A 25019-nucleotide genomic window follows, 5' to 3' on the forward strand; every position below is an offset into this window, starting at 1 on the left:
AACTATTAAATATTTAAAAAGTATGAAGTATTTTTGTCCATCAAGGAATAAAGCTATGTTTATTAATTGCATTTGCATTTAATGAAAGGTTGTGTTTTATATAATATACTTTTAGAAATTAACATTTGTAAAGCAAACACAGACAATGCTGTTCCCCCAAATTAATCTAACTTGTTATAATAAATATTTAAAGTTCTGTTTTGTTCCTTTGAGATGCTTTGCTGCTCTTATTTCTTTCCATAAGACACCTCCGCAGGTTGTTACTGACAACACACAGCTTCCTAGTGGTAAACTTGCTTTCAAAATTTCTCAGCCTGCTGTGTGTTTCTGGCACCAACTGTAAGTATACACTATATAAAATAAAACTTTACATTTTCTTCTTCCCAACTACCCCACTATGATCTAAAATAGAAATGTTTCATTGCATATTTTATGATTTTTTTAGTGCAGCAAGAAAGTGAAATTCATATCAAATAGATAACTCCAATGCCAACAACATGACGATGCATCTGTAGATTTTTTTCAAAACACACAGAAACTAGAGAGAGAAGTAATAAAAGCAGTTTTGCTCTGCACTTTGAGCTAATCAAATTCTGGAAAAGAAAGTCATTTCTGACAGGAAAAAACATGACTCCTTCCATATTTGATACATCACAGGAGATAGGCAGTGAGAATATCACAGAAACTGCTGATATTAGTCCAACTTTTTTGCTACAAAAAATATGAAAACTCTATCATTTCCCAATGTTTATTCATGTTTTCCACCAGCATTATTATTCACTACATAATGCTTTCTCTAGAAACAGATAATTTTTAAATATTATCATTCTCATCTCTCTGAAAGGAAACTTGAAGCATTGTTCGTTTACAAAAATGGGAGCACTAAAACCCTAACATTAAGTAATTTTCTCTAGTAAAAATATTTATTACTGCCTTTTATTAAGCTGGTAAAAGAAGATAGGCAGGAAAAATAGGCCAATGTATCAAATTAGTGGAGTGATATGAAGTACAGTAAAAATTCATAGGAGAGAATCTGATGGTACCTGATCTTAACAGTGAAGATGAAAGTGAGTTTTGAATAACTATAGAATTTGCATAGAAATGGAAAGAATTCTAGGAAGAGAAAAAGTAATCTAAACAGAGTCAGAAATAAGCTTCTCTGACATACAGTGAATTCCACAGATATTATGAGTATGTCCTAATTTATGAGTTGAATTTACAAATAGGTTGATGAGCGTGAACACACAAACATTAGGGACAGAACATGGAAGTCTCAATATCGGCCACAGATTTTCACATCATCACTGCTACAGTGCATGTTGTGTACTCCCAAAATTCAAATGTTTAAACATAACCCCTTAGATGATAGTATTAGGAGATAGAGCCTTTGGAGGGTGATTTAGGTCATTAGGCTGGAGCCCTCATGAATGGGATTAATGTCCTTATAAAAGAGAATTCAAAAAGCTCCATAACTTCTTCCACCATGTGATGACAGTGTGAGAACATAGACAAAATAAATAAAACCAGATGCAAATTAAGCATTTATTTCTTAGATAGTTCCTTCAGTATTGAAAGACTGAATATATACAGATGAGCAGGAGCCAGACTATATATGGCAAAAGAATTCTGATCAACATAAGAAGTCCAGGAACCCAAACTACAACAAGGACAAAAAGCCAAACCTCTGCAGAATACTTAAGACTTGATCAAAAATTCTCAAGCTTTTTTTTTTTTCTTTTGGCTTCCAACTCAGGACCAACCAGAGATACCAAATATGCTCCTAAACCAATCCCACAAGATGCACTGCTTCTAGTGAGGCTCCTCCAGTTTCCCACGCCAACGAGCTCCAGCTCAAGCATACCTGAAGCATCCCCTCTCTTCCACGATAACGCTTTCCCTCCACCCGACCACCTCTAAGTTTCTGCCGAGTGCCAGTGCTGGAGACCAACTCCTTGATACAGCAGATACTGAAAAATAACCTCTATTCATTCTCACTGGAGTGGCCTTCAACCACTTCTAGAGTATGCAAAGCAAACAACCTTTCTAGAGACAAATATAAAAATGTGTACAATACCCTTGAAAATGGGTATAAACCTTAATCAATTCCATTTAACTCGGGATTTATCCAGATAAATTAATACAAAAAAAACATAAAAATCCATATGAATATTCCTTGCTGCATTATGTATGATACTAAACAAAGAGCCAACCAGTTTAAAAATAGGTACTTGGATGAATAAATTACAGTGAATAATAAGACAAAAACAAGCTGTCTTTAAAATTACTTAATAGAGGTATATTTATAGACATGAAAAATTCTCCTCAGTATATTTTGAACTGAAATGAAAACAGGTTATATATATTACAAGTGGAACTATCTCATTGTTTTTAAAAATCTACCTGCAGTGGTTTCTTCTGGATGCTTAGTAAAGTATGGCTCACATTTTCTTCCTTTTATAAATCTATATATTAGATTATTTTAAGAAAAATTAATCATTTAACTAATAATAACAATAAAACAAATGCCACTTTGTTTTACATTAATGTTTGGTCAAACCAATTCACCCATTTGTAACAGTGATATTATGTATGCTCCATATACATATGTGCATGTGTACATATACTCACACACACACACTTATATATACACATACATACATATGCCTGCCTCAAATGTTAAAACTAATAAGTAACCATAGAAACTTAAAACATGAATCAATAAAAATAGCCCCTGTTCTGGGCCATTGTATTTAAACCAGCTACACCAAAGAAAACAGAAAAAATATTAGGTAACTATAAAGACAATATACTGCTTAACAGCATCACAGAGCTGACAAGATAGTAAGAAACTACTGCCACAAACAACAATGAAGTAAAGGGGGAGGTGCTTAGTGGAGGAGGAAGGGGGGAAATGGGGGGCATCTGTAATAGTGTCAACAATAAAAAATAGCCCCATTTTCAACCCAAAGTGTGTCCACCCCCTTTCTCATGTTGTGACCTCCCACTCTGCCTCTGGTCTCACCACATGGCTTGCTTTGGACCAATAGGATGTTGGCAGACATGTTCCAAGCAGGAGTTTGAGAGATGCTTATGTGTGTTGTATGTTGGCTTTCACTCATATCCTCTGTGATTGCCACGAGAGGGACATAGCCAGGCTAGCCCTACTTAGTCTCAGGGAGAGAAAAAGAACCATGAAAAGCAGCGTGAGATCACACCAGTCATGCCAGCTGAGGCATTTTCTGCACAGTGAAACCAGCCCCACCAAGATCCTCAGAGTTGCTCTGCTGAGATCACCACAGAAACATGAGCAATATATGCTTGCTTTTTAAAAATTTGATTTCAGAAAGAGAGTGGAAAAGGGAGGGAGGGAGAAAGGGAGAGGGAGAGAGAGAAACAATTTGTTTTTCCACTTATTTATGTATTCACTGATTGATTCTGGTAAGTGCCCTGACCAGGGATGGAACCCACAACCTTGGTGTTTTGAGAGGATGCTCTGACTGACCTACCTGGCCAGGGCAATATATGCTTACTTTTTTAGATCACTGAGGTACTGTCATTGTTGCACAGCAGAAAACATCACGGGATACTGACATCTGAGACAAAGTTTAAGTGATAGTTGGAACCCAGAAGATGAACTGGAATCCAGAACTTCATTTTGTCCTGAGAGCATCTGCCAATTGACTGAATTTATGCTTTTAAAAATATGTATATATTGCAAATTGACTACCAAATAGTTAACACATGCATCACCTCCATAGTTCCTGTTTTTGTATATAGTGAAAACTTCTAATATCTCTCAGCAACTTTTAAATATATAATACAGTATTATTAACTATAGTCACCATGCTGCATGTGCTTTTGTTCTGATATATGGACAAGGAGTGAAAGAGAGTATTAAAGGCCAGTGTGAGCCCTCAAGGTCGGGGGTGGATGCTGAGAGGCCATAGTAAATGACTCAGGTGCTTGACAGAGGGAGATCAAGTATCTTATGAATAAGGACAGCTTTCATCTTAGGAGTCATGGAATTCTAACACATAATTTTCTTTAAAATTAAAAAAAATAGCAGCTCATAAGAAAAAAAGAGTTGAGTACATCATAAATAAGAAACAATAAACAACCACTTAAAGGAAACAAAAAGCAGGAAAAAACTGGGAAATACATTCAATATTAGAATTCAAAGAAACAGATCACAAACAATCATGTTTACTGTATTAAAAAAAAACAGACAATATTTAGAATAGCATGAGTTAACAGAAACTGTGAGAAATAACCCAGCATTCAAAAAAAAAGGACTATATAGAAATTCTAGAAGTGAATACTACAGTTGAAGTTAAAAATACTAGGACTGGCAGAAGAGCAGACTGGGCATGGCCCTGTTACCTTCCTTATTAAGGTATATATCTGCATTAAAACACTCTGTGTTCACAGTTAGAAATCACACTAACAATTCCACCACCCAATATGTGGGTCTGTCTTCTGAAAACCCTTGCTAATTTGATGGATAGGAAATTGTATCATGTTATTGCTTTAATTTGCATTCCTATACATTTTTAGGAGGTTGTGCATCATTCTATTCATTTTGGGCCTTTTTCATTTCTTCCTCTGCATTTGCTAGTTAATATTTTCAACTGTGTTCCTACTTCATTATGTATTTGCTTCTTCCTCCACTGTAAAATATATTTTATACTATGATATTAACACTGTGTGCTACATATGGTATTTTCTCCTTCTGTATTTGTCCAAAATATATGCTTCTACAATTTCTGAAAGACCACTACAGTATTTTAAGAAAGACAGGGGAAAAGTTACTGAACAAAAGAGAACTGAAAATTGAAAATAGAAATGATCACTATGATCATACTTGTTTACAACAAGCAATCAGTAATTGTAGTGAATGCCAAAGCCAGGACTTTTATAGAAATTCTATTCTTTACAATGTTCATAAACTTGTGCAAGTTGTTTTTTACTGTATTGTGTTTTGCTAGACAGCATGTTTTCTTATTTTTAGTGGAGTTCATGATTAAATGGATACCTAAGGATAAAGAGTAAATCTAAGGCCTCATATAACTTCCAGTCCAGCAAATCAATGAATCTTTTAGTCTAGAAACTTTGCTAATAATTTACTCTTTGCTAATAATTCTGTTACAGATGTGTAAAAGAATTACTGTGTCTTTTCTTTTTGATCAATTTTATCTACTTTTCTGTTTTTATGTATCTACTTTTTAGTAGTCATAATTTGAATATTATTAAAATAAAATCTCATTACACTTAAAAAAGTATTAGAAGCACTTTAAGTAGCATATTTTCCATAATGTTAATATTACAAATTTATTAAGGAAAGAGTGAATCTCATTATAAACAAAAATATTAATATCAGCATGGCAGTCTGCTACATCAGTGCCTCACAATAAACTATAGCTTAATATTCATATCCTAGTGTTGGGTTGGCCAAAAAGTCCATTTAGTTTTTTTCTGTAAAATGAAAGACACATTTTTCATTTTCACTAATAACTGTATTGATTTGGATACTTTGTCAGCTATCCCCCGTGTGGTAGAATGTTGGTTGCTCTCAATGAAATGTCTCAATTGATCGCTTTTGACTTCAACTGGTCTACCAGACTGTGGAGCAATGTCCAGTGAGAAATCGCCAGCATGAAACTTCTCAAACCACTTTGACACATTCAATCAGTCACAGTACCTTCTCCATACACTGCACAAATCCTTTTTTGCATTTCAGTTGCATTTTCACCCTTCATGAAAAAAATAAAGCATAATATGCCAAAAATGCTGTTAATTTTCCTCCAATTTCAATATTTAAATGGCTACATAAAAATTCACCAACTTTGATAATCTTTTTAAATGCACACTGACATGACAGCTGTCACAATACAATCTAACAAAATTGCTTCATATGAAGTTAAAGACAATTAAGTGTTACTAGAGCCATCTTATGGAAAAAAAAACAAATGAACTGTTTAGCCAACTCAATATAATCCCAGTCTCCTGCTTTGGGGCTGTGAATGTGGCTCACTTTAATTAATTGCAGTTAAATTGAGAAAAGGTAAAATAAATATTTCTGGACAAAGATCAGTTATTACTGGTAAATTTTGCAAATCATGATTAGAGAATGCCACACTGGATAAATATCCTGAAGTTGAGAAGTATTATTTACATATTAAAACATATCAAAACCAGGTATATTTCTGATTTCAAAATAGCACACAAATGTAATATGCTAGTAGATTTTATTCACTGGTTTTATTTAAATTTGTTATGGGAAATAATACTGTGTTAATGTATAATCACTGAAATAACTTAGTCAAGGAAGTTTTTTGTAAAATAAGATTTTTTTTCTGACAAGTTCCTAAATAAAAAAATAACACCTCTCTTCCTTGCTCAAGGACACAAGCTGAGAACCTTCTCAGCCTCCTGGGATCTCTGAGGCAATCCAGGGCTCGAAGTGCTCTGTGAGAGCTCCTCTACTCATCACTTAACGGCATAGCACAGGGGCTCCTCCTAGCTTAGTGGCAAACAGGGAAAAGTGCTCTTCACATGATCAAGGTTTCCTAGCATAGTCTGGAAGTCGCTAAAACACACACACACAAACACATACACACAGATACACACACAAAACAATGCAGAAATTCGATCTGAGGTCCTTCTCTCTCCTCAAGAGCTACTTGGAAATTGGGTCACGGACACTTTTACTTACATACGAATTTAGACTTTGGTTTTTCCCAATGTGGGTGCATTTTATCCATGGCTCTGCTGCAGCTATACGAGAAGAATCATCATCTTGATTAAGAAAACTAATGAACACATCATCTAGGAAGACGGTGCTAATAAGCTGTCTCACACCATCTGGCTGGCAAATGTGCATAGGTCTGCTGACTATGTCCTGTGCATGTCATCTTGGCTACCTTGCCAACAGAGCAAGGCAACTTATTCCTGTATTAGTGTTTTCCGTATCACGAAAACAGCCCCAGGAGGCTCCTTTCCCCCAAACCTATTCTTCCTCATAGGTGCACACGCATAGTACCTGTAAATGTCCAATTCTCTGAGGGACGCAAGTTTGTTTTTCTCCAGTGAAGCCTGTCTTCTCATTTCACTTCTTCTTCAGCAATCAAGAGTTTCTCTTTTTTCACAAGGTATGAAATTATGTATTAGTCAAGTAAATTGTTCTCAAAAGTGCTAGGGACAGATGCTACATTTCTCATTGCCATCAGCTTAAATATATTAATTCACAGACCCCATTATATAGTTGGCAAAAAAAAATTTACATAATAAAAAATGAAGCAACAGATAAAAGATGTTTTTGGTACTTCTTATCTGTCCCCTCCCAAATTTGGTCTTCTACATGTCTTTGAGTTAGTTTATAATCTAGAAGATGTCATTTTTGCAATAATTTTTTTAAAAGAAGCAAAAAAATAGTAAAATTTTTTCTTCATTAAAAAGATTCATGTGTTTCCTAGGAAGCATACATACAAATATTATATGTGTTTCAACTTAGAAAATTACTTTAATCTACAAAAGCACAAAGTACCTGGACACCATAATATCTCTCTCATTTGTTCAGAATAATGGCAAAGAAATATATGTATAAAAAGTAGATCAATTTATAAATTGTATCTCATTTTCAAACCCATGAAGCAAGCAATGCGATCATCTGAAATTAGCCAAATTTGGTGCCCTCATCCTGACTCGCAATCCATTTTAAGCTAAGGAGAAACAGGATTGCAATGAGGCACATCCTTACAAATCACTGCTACAAATCAGCACCAGCCATGTGGAGTACTTAAATTAGCATTGACATTAAAAACTCTGGCCCTTATTCTGCCCTGAATCTCAAATCTCAATACTCTTCTTACATACTGAAATGCCCTTCCTGTATTTTCCTTTTTCTTTTTTTTTTAAGATTTTATTTATTTATTTTTAGAGAGGGAAGGGAGGGAGAAAGAGAGAGAAACATCGATGAGCGGTTGCTGGGGGCTGTGGCCTGCAACCCAGGTATGTACCCTGACTGGGAATTGAACCTGAGACACTTTGGTTCGCAGCCTGCACTCAATCCACTGAGCTACGCCAGCCGGGGTCCTTCCTGTATTTTTCTAGAAAAGATACATAAATGGTGGTTTTGGTAGGGAAGGTCTCCCATTCATTTTACTTCCTCCCTTTCTTCCGCACTTGCAGCACATGGCATTTCTGTTATTCTATATTATAACGGCAATATAATATAGGGTATTATAATGTCTATAAGAGGGCTTAAAGTTAGAGTGTAAGAGGACAAAATAAGTCACCAATGTGATGCTTCCTCTGCCTCTTCTCAAAAAGTAAAGGAGCTCAGGTGGGCGGAGAAATGAAAAACTCTTGACTATGATTTTTATGTAGTGGAAAATAGAGTTAAATGAGGTTGGATATGGAAGAAATTTAAAAACTGCTGAAAGGCTTTTTTGTCGTTTTGTTTATAATAATTGGCTGTTTTCTCTTGGACCAACTCTCATATAAAATTAAATTAATATAATAATGACTTATCTTGTTGTATGTTTTCTAAAGGGGCATTTTGGGGATGCTAGCTGGTGTGATGGCCCCATCCTGGCTCACAAAGAGGCAGCATGGCATTGGTACCAAGGGCATAAGGGAAGTGACAACAGAGGGACAAAGGTAACACCTTCATCTTCTGTGAAAACAGTATAGATTTAATAGGCAAAAAGATTGCTCCAAAAAGTACATACTGTTGTTGCTGGTGGTGGTTGTTGAAGTGAAATAACGGTTTATTTCACAGCATCCACCCCAACTCTAAGCTGCATCCTGTGGTCCAGATGACAGGCTCTTGGTTAGATCTTGGAGGGATAACAAAAATGAGCAAATGTTTCTGGTGGCTTTAATGTTAAATTCTAGCACCACCCAACTCTGCTTCAGTCACGTTTTTAAAAATCTGATTCCACACTTCGACAGAAGAACGGATCTAAAAGGACCCCCTAAAAACAATTTTTAGCACCTCATTAAAAACCCCAAAGGCACAAAAATAGAGGCAATTATACAAATCTTTTGTAGTACATTTACTTTTTATTTCCATTAGCCATAATTCTTTTAGATTATTTCAACCTTGAAATGTGATTTGGGGTTTTATTTTTTTAATCCTGTTTCAGTTTTTTTGATATATTCTCCATTAGCCTCATACAGTGAAAGACCTCTCAGTGTGGGGCCTCTACAAATTGTTGAGCAGTTAGCAATTACTAAGGACTATTTAGACACTTTGGTGTGCTAACCTCATGGAATCCTCAATCCTTCGTCAGGGAGGTGTGATTTATACCATTTCAGAAGTGAAGAAATTAAAGTATGACTAGGAAATTATCCTACTCCTACAGCTAGTAAGTGAAGTTGAAATTACAGTTTCGCTCCTGCTAAATTTTCTAGAATAAAGGATTTCTGTTCTAGAAATGTTAAACTTGATTTAGGATGGTAATTTATTATAATTTATGCAAGGGATTAGATCACAGATTATTGTATACTATTTTACCCAATTGTACTAATTCCTTTGTTGGATATAAAGGTATACAATAATCATTTAGTGAATTAAATTGAATTGAATTTCCGTACTTCAGATAAGGTTTTGAAATAAGGAAGAGATAAGAATTTTCATACTTTAGATAAAAAATACTTTTTAACTTGGAAAATAATTTAATTATAGAAATGTAATTGCTCTTGCATAAACTTGGTAAAATAAGCAGTTGTCATTTGCTATTCTAAGCTAGTATTTTATATAAATTCTAAATTTGCCAACCTCCAAAGTTAAGAGCTTAAAATTTGCTATTCTACTGTTTTGTATTAATTATAGATTTGTAGACCCAAAATTTGGTAAGGAATACGGCAAAGTAAGCAACATTTTTTCAATGTTTTAACTAGGAGACATATGTTTGTATTTCACAGTTTTTTTAAGATTCAGCTTCCTTGGGCAAATTGCTTGGTCCATGTCAAAGAAACAAACCTCACTAATGATTTTATCAGAACATATAAAGTGAAACAACAGTTCTGTGTGAGTAGAAAACTTGATGATGATTTTCTAACCACTAAAATCTAATAAATGATGGTCATCTCTTTATATTTTCCTGAAGGAATTCACTTAAATCCACAAAGCCCAAAGAAATTTCTTACGCTGTCACTGGCTACTTTCCAGTGCTTAACTGCATAATCTTAATCTGTGGACCATTTGATAAGTTTTCTGTCTGTTTCTCCATTCATTATATTTCTTTCATCTACATAACCTAATTTGACATATCAAAAACTACAGAACTGTTTTTCCAGCAATAGAAATGCTTTCCATGCAGTGGACCTATTATTTGTGTCACAGCAAAATTTGTATTTCACAATTATATTCATATAGATCTTCATGTAAATCTAAAATATACTGTTTTCTAATTTATTTAAAATCCCTACAAAAACCAAAGATATTAGTTGTCTGAGGTTTTCAGAGGCGATAAAGTGGAAAGATTTAGTCCAAGTTAAATTTCCTCTTACATAAAAAGTGATTGTCAGCCTTTTCAAAACCATGTATTTTAGAAGAATCTCATTTGTTTCACTATATACAGTGTCACAATGAAGTTAAAGACTGAAAAATAAAATTCTGTGGACTCAGAAACAAATGATTAGATTCTCCAACTCAATAGTACAAATAATTAATAAAAAGTCATATTGTGTTCTTGACAATTAGAACTTCCCCTTTTGTATTTTTTTAGCATGTTCCCTTTTAAACATATCTTATTATGATTTCATTTGCTAAATTCCCAGTGACATTAAAGCACAGACTTAAGAAAGAATATTGTAATTTAAGAGTTTTGTGTGTGGAAAATAATACATAGTTATCAAGAATAAAACTCTTGTGCACCCGAGGTGAAGTATAGCTATTACAGATTTCTCAAAGGCAAATGCCAGTTTAGTTTCTTTCAATATACCCGCACAATTCTGTAGTGCAATTCTGAAGCCTGTCTTGGTGCATGAAAATCACCTCTATTATGAAAGATAATTATGAATATATATTCCTCACCACTTTTCTAGATAGGAGCAAGATAGGAAAAAATACAATTAAACCAAGGTAAAGGTTAAATTATGAAAAAACTATATCTTGCAATCCTGGTTCTATGAGTTCTATAAATATTTGCATAGGGATAAGTTATTTAATTATTATAAGGAATTGATAATTCAAGTTAAAAAAATAACTAAAAAGGAAGGCAATTAAGCACAAATGATATAACTTTCAGAAATATAATCTTCCAAAATAATGTTTTGCTGGGTCATTTTAAATCTTAGGAATTATAATATTATTAAAGGCTAAACATATTTTTTAAATATCATTAGCCTTAATGAATAAAAATAACATTTATTTTTTTAAATATGCTTCTGCTTTTCAAGTATTGACTCAGTTGGAGACACCAAGGCATACTTTTATTTCTTATATATAAGACCACTATATAGATTTTATGAATACTGGCTAGAAATAATACACTTGCCACAGATGTATGTCATAAATCTTATAAAATAATTATCATTAGAAAAATACACTGTACTTTAATTTGTCTGAACTAAACTTTTGTTTCCAAATATGAAACCATTTCCTTAATGAGTATACAAATGGCCAACAGTAACCATGGATCCTTCATTAATATATTTCACTTCTAGTCATGAAAACTTCAACATGTTTTACTACTATAAACACTGGTATGAAACATAATAGTCTACCTACATTACAAATTAAAAAATCATATGTTCAGATTTGCAACCACACAGCTAAAAAGTGACAGACTTAATCATTCAAGCCCAGATAAATTCATACCCACTGTTTTTAATCACTAAACCACACTGAACTTTCAAACTCAAGAAATTAATAGTGTTAAAATAAAATACTAATTAGGAATGTCAATTATCATCAAGAACTCACAATCTGTGTTAAAGATTTGCTATCACACATGTGGAATGAAATCAGGTCACATGATTTTGGGAAGATAGATGGTGGCTTGAGAGGAGGAAAGAATATCTGTGAAGTGAATGGAAGAAAATACCGAACAGTAACTACAAAACAGCATGTAAGCCTGGAAACAAAAATTCAACTGATAATCTAAAAAACGAACATATGTGATTGCTGAATGTTGCCTGAAGATCTCATTAAACATATGGAAATTTTTAGCATACTTTTTAATGAAAACAGTTAACTATAATTTTAAAAGTACTAATTAAGAAAAAAATTAGCTGGGCAATATGAATCTCATTTTCCTAAAATCTAAAACCTGAATTGCTCACTCTCACTAGAGTTATGTAAACACGAGGAGCCCCTTAGATAGTCAAACGCTGGGCTCTGACATCGGGGAAAAAACGATCTAAGCTTGCATTTTATTAAAAATATAGTATGACTCTGTTCTTCCTTAATAATCTTACAAGGTCTCTTTAATTTCAGAAAGAGAAGAATCACCAGCATATGTTGATCAGCGATGTAATATCTTAGCTCAGCGATAACCACCACATCATTTTTTTTCTTAAGTGGATCTGCTTGCAGGTTGGAATTGTAATGAAAGATAATATCCTGTTAAATGCTCTTCTCCACTAGTGATCATCTCTGAGTATAAGCTTGAGAAAGAACTCTATCAGCAAATTTTGCTTAAATTTCAGAGAACAAGTCATCTGGGGTAGCTGATTAAGAAGTGCAATGATAATTTATCACTGAACAGATTGTCCACTTATGCCAAAAATACAACTAGGGTGTTAAATGGCTAAGGATTAAAATCATTCACTTATTAAATATATATATGCAAGTTTTTACCTCAATTGTTAATGCAGTTTTGCCTCATTAAAGATTTATGTGGGCAAGGGAAAATAAGTACTTACTTATGATTGCATCAAAACTTAAAATATATAGGAATAAATAACACATCTTTAGAACTTACATTTTTTTAAGATTTTATTTATTTATTTTTAGAGAGGGAAGGGAGGGAAAAAAAAGAGAGAGAGAGAGAGAGAAACATCAATGTGCAGTTGCTAGGGGCTGTGGCCTGCAACCCAGGCATGTGCCCTGACTGGGAATCGAACCTGCAATGCTTTGGTTCACAGCCCATGCTCAATCCACTGAGCTATGCCAGCCAGGGCTAGAACTTATATTTTAAAAATCACAGATCTTTACTAAGAAACAAATAATTTGAAAAGAGTTTTATGCTGTTTTTAAATAGAAGGAATAAACATTATAAATATGTGAAATTTTCATAAATAAATTTAAAAATTTAATAAAAATCAGAATATTTCCCTACATTTAAACTTGATGTAGGTCAAATTTATCATTTTCAATTTTGATATATATTATTTCTATAGTTTATAAGGAAAAAAAGATTATCATTAGTATCATCAGTTTGTAATTCACCTCATAATTAATAGAAGGTAAACATTGTGAAAAAAATTGTCTCATTCTGCTTCTGCCACTAGAAATCAGACCTTGGAGACATCACAAATCACTTTATCCAGGTTTCTCACCTTTTTGAAAGAGAGGACATCAACTTAGATTACATATAAACATGCTTTGAAAGTTAGAAGGGCTAGTAAAATGAGTACATTTTTACTTTTTTAATACACAATATATTTATAAAGTCTATTCCTCTTAATTTATAAAGTAGGAAAGGGCTGCACCCCAGAGAAAACAAATGGGTTTTCCAAGGTGACAGAGTTGGCAGCAAAGCCGTGACAAGGACTACACCAAGCACCCTTTTGCCCACAAGCAGTGTGTGACAGTATGTTCCAAACTGGGGGTATTAGCAGAGAATTTGATACCTCTAATAATCATTCAAAGACAACGTGGACCAAAAGTGATTATTTTAACATTATGTAGTACACAGTAATTACTAGAGATCCATGAAGTAGCCAATATAAAAAAGGAGAGAATTAATGACACTGTAAAAATTTATGTCTATATTACTTGGGAAATATCAACAGTGTTATATGTCAGGAGACATATAATATTTAAAAAGAACCTTTCAGTTATTTAATAATGTTTAATACATAATTAATTACATAATTAGATTACATATAAACTTAGATAATTAATTACATAATTATGTAATTAATACATAATTAAACACATATGAAGAAAATCTAATTGATATATATGAAGATCTGCTATGTGCCATGTAAAGCACATAACAACCATAAAAGGGTAAAAAGTAATCATCACCATTTTACAAAAGATTTGCTTGGGCTGAGACTCAGTAAGTACTTGGCCTAAAGCCCAAAGCCTCTCAATGAGAAATTATCAAAGTCAAGATCTAAATTTCAGTTTCATTCCAAAGTTTGAAATTTTATCATTGACCGCATGGTGTTAGAAGGTCTGACAATAATGCACTATCTTCTATACATCAAAGTGGTGGAATCATGTTGGAGTTCCTGACCCTAGCTACCTGGTTTTCAATTCAAATACTTTTTGGTGGTAATAGCAATCAGTGGTTGAGGCTATCTATCTTCCTAACTCTTGTCTGACTATAAATGTAGTGAATAACACATTTAGGCACATAACTATTTGCCTTTAGACTAAAAACACAGAATTACTCTAACTATAGGATAAGTCCACATAAATGGCCTAATTTTTCCCCATTGGTTTCTAGTAATATATTTTTCTGTACTACTGCAAAGCAGAAAAGGTTCCATCTTGCAGATTTATCATTTGAAATATAACCAATGTGGGATTTGTAGAGAATTCTCAAAGCACAGTATCTGTCACCATCAACAATGCTTTGATTCATCATCTTTTTAAAGTATGACAGAAAGTTTGAAACCAATAGCATTGGCAGCATAAATAAAAAGGTCTGCTTTGGTCTTCTCTCCAACCCTATCTAATCAATTCAATTCAACCCAGTCCTATCAATCAAGACTGTCTATAAAATACTGTTTTCAATTTCTGTAAATTTATATTTGTCAAAACATCTTGCATCTTGATAAACAACTCCCTGAAACAAAATCAGTTTGAGGTAAGCTTCATTTCTTAGAAAGGTGTCTCTCATTTTCTCAGGTAAGTATTGCATAAACTACTGTAACAGGGCCAATTACCTGAGGCATATTAAAAAGCAATGATGCATAAAACCTTTTTCAATATCCAGTTCAGAGCAGCACAAAAGGTGAATTCATTAATGTGAACGTTAAGACAAATGAAATAGAACGTCATAGTTGTTAATTATGCTGGAAAAACAAATTAAGAGTTTGTCACACTGAAAAAATATTTTTTAAAATAAATTACTCAAAAAATTGTCAACATTGCTTCTAAAATTATATCAGAAATGTATATAGCATAAAATCGAGAATCTAATGCTTTTAATTCTGTTATATTTTCTATTATGACTGCCCATGGATGCAATTGATAAGTCACTATGAATAAAGAAGAAACAACTGTCTCTCTGCTAAATCAGCAAGGAACATTGCTGCAGCACAAGAAAAAATAATAGATAACATTCTGTTATTTTGGGGACTGGTGCTCACTATATTGATTTCTATTCTATAAGTGAATCTCTAACTGAAAGGAAACTGTGAATTTTCCTTTAAGAGACTTCTAATTTTTATACTTACTCATTTGCAGTTATGCTGCATGTTAACTTTTTTTTTTACTTAGAGATGTTAAGAGCTTTACTCCAAATAACAAACTGCCATAACTCCCTAAAATACAACATAATTTTTTTAAAAGAGCAAGAAAAATGCACACTCATTTTCCATCACTCTACTTGGAAACTATGGTTACCTAGCAGATTTATCACAAGGGAGTTTTAATCAATTAAACTCATTAAGAATGGAACTTAAGGTTTCACTGTGTTGATGATATATAGAAACTTCAAGATCTTTGGTCAAAATCTTTAAGAGAAAGACATACAAAACTTTTACCTATTCTTTTTGTGCTCTTTTAAGTATTTAGAGTTCATTCCTGACTAAAATTTTCTTTCTGCACATGGATACACCGACTTCTAGTGATAAACAGAATGGGCACCAATATATACCAAATAAGTTCATGGGTTGCATAATGAATAAATTCATGAACTTTTGTAATAAAATATCTTTATTTTTAAATGGCTGATATCTACAGCATAGAGATGCTTTTTCAGTCATGAAGGAACAATCCATGTCCTTCTGATATTCCCTAAAACCTCACTTACGAGTTGCCTGCCATAAAACTCCTATCTTAAGCCTGCAGGAGACAGTTGACAGTCAAGATAATTGTCTAAAGAATAAGCTGCCAACTCTTTACTCCTTTAAGATTCTTCAGGTTTGTTCCTTGTGTGTCTAAATAATCAGAAAATGGAGTGCATTGCTTACATCGACTGTTAGCTTGTTGGGGACAGTAACCAGGCCATAGTGTCTTCTCCTGTTGCCTGCTCCTGCTAACCAGCCACCACACATGAGCACATCACCATCCATGTGGCCAGGCTGATATTCAGGTCATCGATGCCTGCTGGGAGCTCTACTGCCTGGAACTGCAGCATCCAGCCCAACATCCAGTGCCAAATGACAAGACAATTATGGGGAGGTGAGTAGATGACTCCTTCCCACCTTCTTCAGTGATTCAGGTACTGGCCAGCATGTGTCCAGGGCTGTGTTTGTAGACCTACAATCCACAGTCATTGAAGAAGCTCACACTGGCACCTACAGCCAACTTTTTCACATTGAGCAGCTCATCACAGGAAGGACGATGCTGCCAATAATGGTGCCTTGTGGGCACTACACCATTGGCAAGGAGATTAGTGACCTTGTCTTGGACCAAATTTGGAAAGTGGCTGACCAGTACACAGGTCTTCAGGGCTTCTTGGTTTTCCACTAATGGCTCTGGGTTCACCTCTCTGCCAATGGAACATCTTTCTGCTGATTATGCCAAGAAGTCCAAGATGGAGCTCATCTCAGCACTTGCTGTTTCCACAGCTACAGTTGAGCCCCACAACTCCATCCTCCCCACCCACACCACCCTGGGACCCTCTGATTGTGCCTTCATGATTGACAAGGCCATCTACAACATCTCCCATAGAAACTCCAATATCAATGTTTCTACACTGATCTTGCCTGCCTAATTAGCTAGACTGTGTCCTCCATCACTGCTTCCCTCAGGTTTGATGGAGCCCTGAATGTTGATCTGACCAAATTCCAGAGCAACGTGGTATCCTATCCCCATATCCACTTCCATCTGGCCACATATGTCCCTGTCATCTCTGCTGAGAAAGCCTATCATGAATAGCTCTCTGTAGCAGAGATCACACTTTTCCTCCTATATTGATTATTCAGGAATGGATAAGAGAGAATTTCACTGAAATGTCTCTTGTGCCTACTTCCCACTGAATACAGTATAGGCTACCCAGCATGGAATTCAGACCTTTCATGATTTAGACCAAGCTTATCTACTTAGCTTTGCTTCCCACTATTCATTTCATAAAAATATTTTTCCAATGTCTTTAAAGCTGAAATGTATCATCACACCCTAATTAAATTCTAAAGTCAAGCCATGCTTTTTCCAATCTGTGATATCAGTCCTTCAGTTTCCAAGTTTTACCTATATTTCATTTCTCAATTTTACTTACACTGATTCTGTGATTAACTGTAGCACTTCATTCATTCATTGCTTTTATTTTCTCCTCCATGTCTTTGACTATGTATGTGGCATACAAAGAACAGACTTTGGATGGGCATGGGAGGACAGACAGGTATAATAATCTGTGTTTTTTACTGCATGACACTATCACTTACTGAATTAATCTTACCTTTAATTTTTATATAATTATTTTTTTTCCCACAGTGAGATTATGGCAATTTAGAACCAGTGATATTTTGTACTTTTCTTTTATTTTTCACAGCTCATAACACAAATATTCATTTGATTATATCACTTAATGTTTAAAAAAAACTTGAACAAATATAATGTTGATTTTATCTCTACTGAGTTTATGGGAAAAGAAAGTCTATTTTAAAAACTAGCATTTTAAGCCAGAAGACAGAATGATTTCTAAGCTGAAATCATTCATTGTCTAAAATACCAGAAAAATAAATCCTATTGAAAGCTATTACCTAGTGAAGTATAATCCTCTCTGAAGGGAATATCAATAATGGACAGCAAAAAGCTGTGATATTTTGTAATGTGCTCATTAAAACAGTTGTTGAGATAAATTCCAGCCATATGACATTGGTGTAGCCCCCAGGGAAGGTCTCATTCCAAACACAGAGGGTCTACTCTGACCATCCTTTACGCCCTTAGAGAAAACTGTACTAATTCTCCATTAGGGGCTGGACAGTTATTCATCTGGGGCCATGGCTGAGCAGGTGTTTTAATAAACCAGTTAACTTTGTCCTCTGTATGGTTTCAGGAAAGCAAAGCCAATGTTGATTGAAGCTAACGACCTATTGCAGAATGTAAAATAGTAATCAGGTTTGAAAGATTTTGTGTTGGATAAATGAGCACTTTTTCTCTCACATAGTCCCTGCAAGATAGAGTCAGCTTTGTTTTTAAAGGATATTTCAAAGTAAGAGATTTTCAAAGTTCTATCTGAAATTATTCTAGTGCTTGAAAATTCTCACAGCATGAAAATCTTTACTGATAATACTCCAGATTTATTATTCTTTTTTCTGGTTTTGTTTTTAGTCACTATAAAATAAAGAAATGGTCACCTGTACAATAAGGTCGCTTCATATATGTGAAGAATAATGTTCAGTTAATTTCACTGCTTTCTTCTTCAAGTGGAATAATTCGACTTCCTTTAAATTTTTATCAGAGACACTATCACTCAGAAATTTTAATCACAACTTTTATTTCTCTCCTGTACCTCCTCCTCCAACTGGCTGGATTCCTCACTGGCTGAGCAGACACTAAGTGCTCAGTGTAATCAAGAGGACTGTGACCAAAGTCCAGGATACATTTGTTCTAGCTCTTAGAAATCTCATTTGCATTTACTAACCTAAATCTTTTTTTAAAGTATATCAACAAGTATTTTATTCTTCTCACTAACAGAAACCACTAGACATCGGGGTAAGAGCACACTTATTCATCCCAATCCCCACAGTCACCTGTTGTCTTTTCACACCTCATTCAGGTTTAGCTTAGCACTGTGTTTCAAATAATTTTCAGTAATGGATCCAACCAGAAAAATATATGAGCTTTAGAAATTATCATGAGTTAAAACAGCAAAATTGCATTAAAAGGCTGTCCATTTTTACAATTTAGTAATGTAAAACATTTTGGGGTTGGAATAATTACTTCATTACATTTTTTTTGTTTTATTTTGTTTTTTTCTTTTAACAATTGTTCAAGTACAGTTTTATGCCTTTTACCCCCATCCCAGCCCAACCCCTCACCCTCCCTACCTCCCTCTCACTTCCACCCCCTCCCCAGTTTTTGTCCATGTGTCCTTTATATTTGTTCCTGCAAACCCTTCCCTTTTTCCCCTGAAATTCCCTCCCCTCTCCCCTCTGGTCACTGTCAGCCTGTTCTCTAGTTCAGTGTCTTTGATTATATTTTGCTTGTTTCTTTGTTTTGTTGTTTAGGTTCCTGTTACAGGTGAAATCATATGGTATTTGTCTTTCATCACCTGGCTTATTTCACTCAGCATAATGCTTTCCAGCTCCAGCCAAGCTGTCACAAAGGGTAGGAGCTCCTTCTTTCTTTCTGCTGCATAGAATTCCCTTGTGTGAATGTACCATAGTTTTTTGATCCATTCATTTACTCATGAGCACCTAGGTTTTACTAACCTAAATCTTAATAATACCTCTATGATTCCCAACTTGGATTTCTTAGATGTATAGGGATTGATGCAATAATGGGGGAAAAAGAAGACTTCTGTGAAATACTAATAGAAAATGTATATTCACCACTGATAAAATTGCACAAGTCTTATTCAATACCAAAATTCTTTTACATTTTTCATGCATAGAGCTTGATATATTGTGAATATTCAATAAATGTTTCCTATTAATATAAAATTGTATAGTCATTTTAATATTGTTGTTATTCAATAATGATAAAAAATTGGAATTTAAGAGATGCATAGGTAGATAAATCCTTATTTAACAAAATAAAGAGAACTGATCATTTTTATTAAGTGCAGTGGTTTAGGGGGAAAACTCAATAGTTTCTATGAAGAAAAATAACAATATGAATGTTTGATAATTTGGAAAAAATGGAATTGCTCTGACATAGTTTAAATTTAAGATGAAGGTTTTTTATTAATCTACATAATCTTGCTTATCATTCATGAGATATGTTAATATTTGCTTTATAAAATTTCCCTCATTTCTTGTATGTGATTTTCAACCAGTGTCAAGATCTGTTTGATTTGATTTATGCCTTCCATATTCCTATATGGATTTCTAAAATCTGCTGTAACTTTTAAGTGTGCTCCTCATTTTACCCTTCTCAGCACTAGTTAAGTTCAAAACCACTATGGTAACGAAACACCTCTGATAAAGAGCAGTTGGAATAACTACTGTGACACTAATTACAGATCTTTTGGTATATCTTTGCATCTAGTTAATCCCCCATCCATTTATTATAGGGGCACATAACATAATTGTTTTAGGGGAAGAAGTCTGCCTGAATACGAAGTAAAAAGAAAAGAGGGGGAATTCACACAAAAATACTTTTTCTTAATGTTGCAAATGTCAAAGTAAATGTATTCCATTCTCTCAGTCTACTGGGTCTGGCATAGTAATCTAATCAGTCAAAGAAACTATTTCATCTCAATATCAGGAAGCAGTTTGCAGAAGAGGGGAAAACATCTGCTATACAGGGAAATGGCAAAATTTCGAAACTTTGAGATAATCAGAGGAATTATAAACTTGAAGTTTCAGGAAACATTCAATTTAATGTCATTTATGATTCTGTCCATAGCAGCCTTTGTTTGTTTTGTGTCATGTGAAATATATTAATATTATATTATAGTACATCAAAGTCAGATGTCATCAATATAAATAATAATTCTTGAGTGTAAAATCCAAGTATTATTAACAAGATAAAATCAAGTTTCCTAAAGGCGGTTAGTATTCAGTTAGTTACCGTCATGAGACCACATTGGGTAGTTATTATAGATAAAATTGAATATATTTGTTCACTGAAATGAAGAACATTCTAATTACTAATATATTAACTCAAGCAAGATCAATATTACTGGCAGCACTGCCCCTTTAACTAGCTCATCAACCAATAAAGTCTTTATCACAAGCCATTCAAATATTGGCCAGTAGATAGAAGGAAAGAGAATTCATCTGAAAAAGAACTGCTTTTCACTATTCATCACATTTAAATAAAATTTAGGTAAAGGAAGCTTGAAAAAAATAAAACCCATTAAGCCTTTCATTGAAGCAAAATTCTACTCTAATTCCAAATGAATAAAAGTGGTTTTCTGCATCAGAAAGTCTTCATTATTAGGATAAGAATAGAGGAACTTACAAAATACAGCAGTGTCTTTTTTAATCACAGCAGGACAACTGAGCATATCCTCTCAGAACTCTTCTTTGGTACATTTTCTGAAAAAGAAAATTAAAATAAAATAAATAAACTTAAAGGCTGAGTGTTAAAAAAGTAACTATAAGGAAACTGAGTTTGTACAAATTGTGGGCTTATCTAAATAGTTTTTAACTATTACGCATATAATGGGGAGTGCTCATGTGAAAGAATTTATATCAATTTCTGAACAGTTCCAAAATATCTAAATACTTCGGCATATTGTGAATGACTCAACTTAAGTTTTACTTTCCAGGAAAAAGTTCAAAATGGCCTTTGCTGGTATAAGACAGAAAAGGCTATTTATGCCCTTTATGTGCTACTGAATGGCTAAGGCACTCAGCAATGGCTCCAAACACAGAGGACAGTTATTTCATCATGATAAAGATTTTATTTATTTATTTTTAGAGAGTGGAAGGGAGACAGAAGAAAGGGAGAGAAAGCATCAATGGGTGGTTGCTTCTGGTGCCCCTCCACCCCCACCCCCACACTGGGGACCTGGCCCACAACCCAGGCATGTGCCCTAGACTGGGAATCAAATCAGTGACTCTTTGATTTGCAGGCCGGCACTCAGTCCACTGAGCCACACCAGCCAGGGCTGACAAACTATTTTAGACTAATGAAGATGGATAGAAGATGACGCACTTGCAGGATAAGCAAAGAACAGTGTGTGAAGAAGAGCAAGAGCTTTTCTTTGGATTCCTGTACATTCCAAGTAGCATATCAAGAGGAAACACCCACAAGCCACATGCTTCACTGCTTCTCATATCCCCGTGTAGAAAACAGCACCAACTACTCCATCCCTTATTTGTTTTAGGATCTACTCTAATAAAAGGCAAACATGACTATAATATTGAATCGCCTATGTTTGGCTGAAAGGGCTAAGAACACCCATGTGCATACTGTGAGCTGACATCAATCTCTAAGAACCTCTCCATGTTCTTTTTTACATGAAGAAAGATCACAGATGGTATTTTAACAAACTGTACTAACAGACAATATTATTGATCATTTTAAAAGAATGTATAGAGTAACATTATAGTTGCAGATAAAATATGACATCTGCACACCAGAGTTGGATCCATTTGTAGAATCAATGTGCATGGAGCTGAAGAAGAGGTTGTATAATAGTTATTTAAACTAAGTTTGCCTATAGAATAAATCAAAGTCAACTACAATCACGGGGAACAGATTGTAATCATTATAGTAGAAAAACTAAATATAAACTATCCAACAAATTGAAAATCAGTTAGAAAAATAATAATACTGAAACAAAAATGTTTCCATAAAAGAATACATTGTATAGACCAATGAGAATTTCCATTAATTTTGAAATTATTATCAATGTGATTTCTAAAATAGGTCATTGTCATTTCTACTTTCACTACATACTTTATATAAATTGTTCATTTTCAAATACATAAAATAAGTAGAGCATTAGCTATCAAATATCCCTGAAAAATGAAAAATTACTTCTTTTACAAATTAAAAAATGGCATTTTTTTGGCTCAGAATAGTCCAACTACTATCATCCAGCTTAATTATGGCTACCTTCAGTTTTACTTAAGTAAAAATGAGGAACTTGAAAATTTTTCATTTTTCAAAGGATCTCATTTTACAGATTATATAATTTAAATGCAACTTAGATATTAAAATCTAAGTTTCAATTACAAAGTATTATGAGATATCAATGAATCTATTAGCATAATGAAAATAAATAAACAGAGACCCTAATGAATTGTGCAGAAGTTATGTGGTCATTAATTGTCTAAGAGAGAGTAGTATTATGCATTCTGCTGCTTCATCGTTTTAGGTTAGCCATATGGCCTTTTGAAAGCTTAATAAATCAAATGTTTTCCCAGTTTATATGTATCTGCCCAAATCATCATGTTTTATGCTTTAAATATCTTATAATTTTACTGTCAGTTATACCTCAACAAAGCTGGGGATAAAAAGAAAAAAAAACAACATAAAATAGGCAATACCACATGCACCTTAACAGTCTTGTAAATTCCAGGCACAACTTCTGAAATCCACAATTACTCCTGGGATGCATGTTTCTGAGAAATGAGACAAGGTAGCTATGAAGGGAATAAAGAGGTATGGACCATCTCAGCTGAGGGACACCAGTAGCTATGGGTGGCCCTTCAGTTTTTATACTATGTTCTCATTCTTTTTTATGGTGGCATATTATGAATTACTGTTCATAAAAACATATTTCTAACCACCTGGTATAGAATACATAGCTCAAGTAAATAACAATCTTACTAGAAATTCACACTTACATTGGATCTGGGATACTCCAATATATCCCCTAAGTTAACATTGTAAGGAGTTTGAATATGGTCACAGCTCTGTCAGTAGGGCCAAAGGATTAAGTTTCATTCTGTTCTTAACCCTTCCAGGCAACATCTTAATGGGGAATTAGTAAGCTTTTTACCAAAGTTAAGAACAAGACAATGGTGCTCATTACTATTGGATTCAGTAGCCAAAGAAATCACACAAGAGAAAACAATGAGATACGTAAGCATTGAAAGAGAGGCTGTATCAATTTGCAGATAACACAATGTTGTGCATCAAAAATCCAAGAGCCAAAACAACACTAATGCCAATGCTAAAGCAACAAATTAAATAAGATAAAAAATATAAATATAATTAACATTCAAAAGTCAATAGACTTCCTATATCTTTCAGAAATATAAGGCAAGGGAATGTCACAAAAGAAGTAATAACAGGAACAAAAAAATCGATGATTAGGAATGAATTTATCAAGAAAAGAATGCTATCTACATAATGAAAACTTACTGAAAGATGCAAAGTAATCATAAAATAATTTTCACCCAAGTAAATATAAACATTTTTAATTATCCCCTAAAATGCTAAGAAGTTTTTTGTTTAGAATCAAGCTGATATTAAAACACAAGTGGAAAAATCAACAGTAGGGAATAGTGAGAAAACCCTGAAAAATATTCAGGGCCTTAGCCCTCAAAAACAGTAAGACATGCCATAAAGCTTCTGTAATTAAATGAGTATTACAATGCCCCACAAATGCACATAGAGTAAACATTCAAGAATCAATTCCATCTATATAATTCTGGAAGAAAATACACTTTTAAATAAAAATATGTGGACAATTGCATAGCCATTGGGAAAAAAAATGGAGCTGTATCTAACACCACAGAGCAGCATTACTTTAAGAAGGAAAGATAATTAAATATTTTTTAAATGAATAAATACATGAACCAGAAGAAAACATGGGTTATTTCTTTAAAATAAAGAGGTCAAATTTTCTAACAATGATGTAAAATCCAGAAACAATATAAGAAGCTACAGATATAGTCACCTATATTTTTTAAAATATAAGTATATTCTTATACTTTTAAAATGACAAAATGTACCATAAGCAAATTCAAAAGACAAATTATAAGCTCTTAGACAAACAATTATTAATATTGATCCCACTCTTTCAAATTAAGGAGAAATAAACTTAAAACCCCACAGGAATGGCCAAGAGGTACGAAAGAAAATTCACAAGATG

General features: G+C 33.8%; 1 protein-coding gene and 1 pseudogene across 2 annotated transcripts in view; one reads left to right on the top strand and one right to left on the bottom strand.

Annotated features, from left to right (window-relative positions):
* The window catches only part of MARCHF1 (membrane associated ring-CH-type finger 1), a 560630-nt gene that overhangs the window by 376951 nt on the left and 158660 nt on the right, over positions 1–25019 (bottom strand). For both annotated transcript variants that reach the window (XM_045831238.1, XM_045831239.1), the window contains one exon: positions 21428–21504. The gene's annotated coding sequence lies outside the window, so the exon portion shown is untranslated. The remainder of the gene's footprint in view (positions 1–21427; positions 21505–25019) is intronic.
* LOC123813953 lies at positions 16453–17243 on the top strand (annotated as a pseudogene).

This window comes from Phyllostomus hastatus, unplaced genomic scaffold (assembly GCF_019186645.2).
Source record: "Phyllostomus hastatus isolate PE091 unplaced genomic scaffold, TTU_PhHast_1.1 phas_contig_159, whole genome shotgun sequence".
NCBI classification, from domain to species: Eukaryota; Metazoa; Chordata; class Mammalia; order Chiroptera; family Phyllostomidae; genus Phyllostomus; species Phyllostomus hastatus.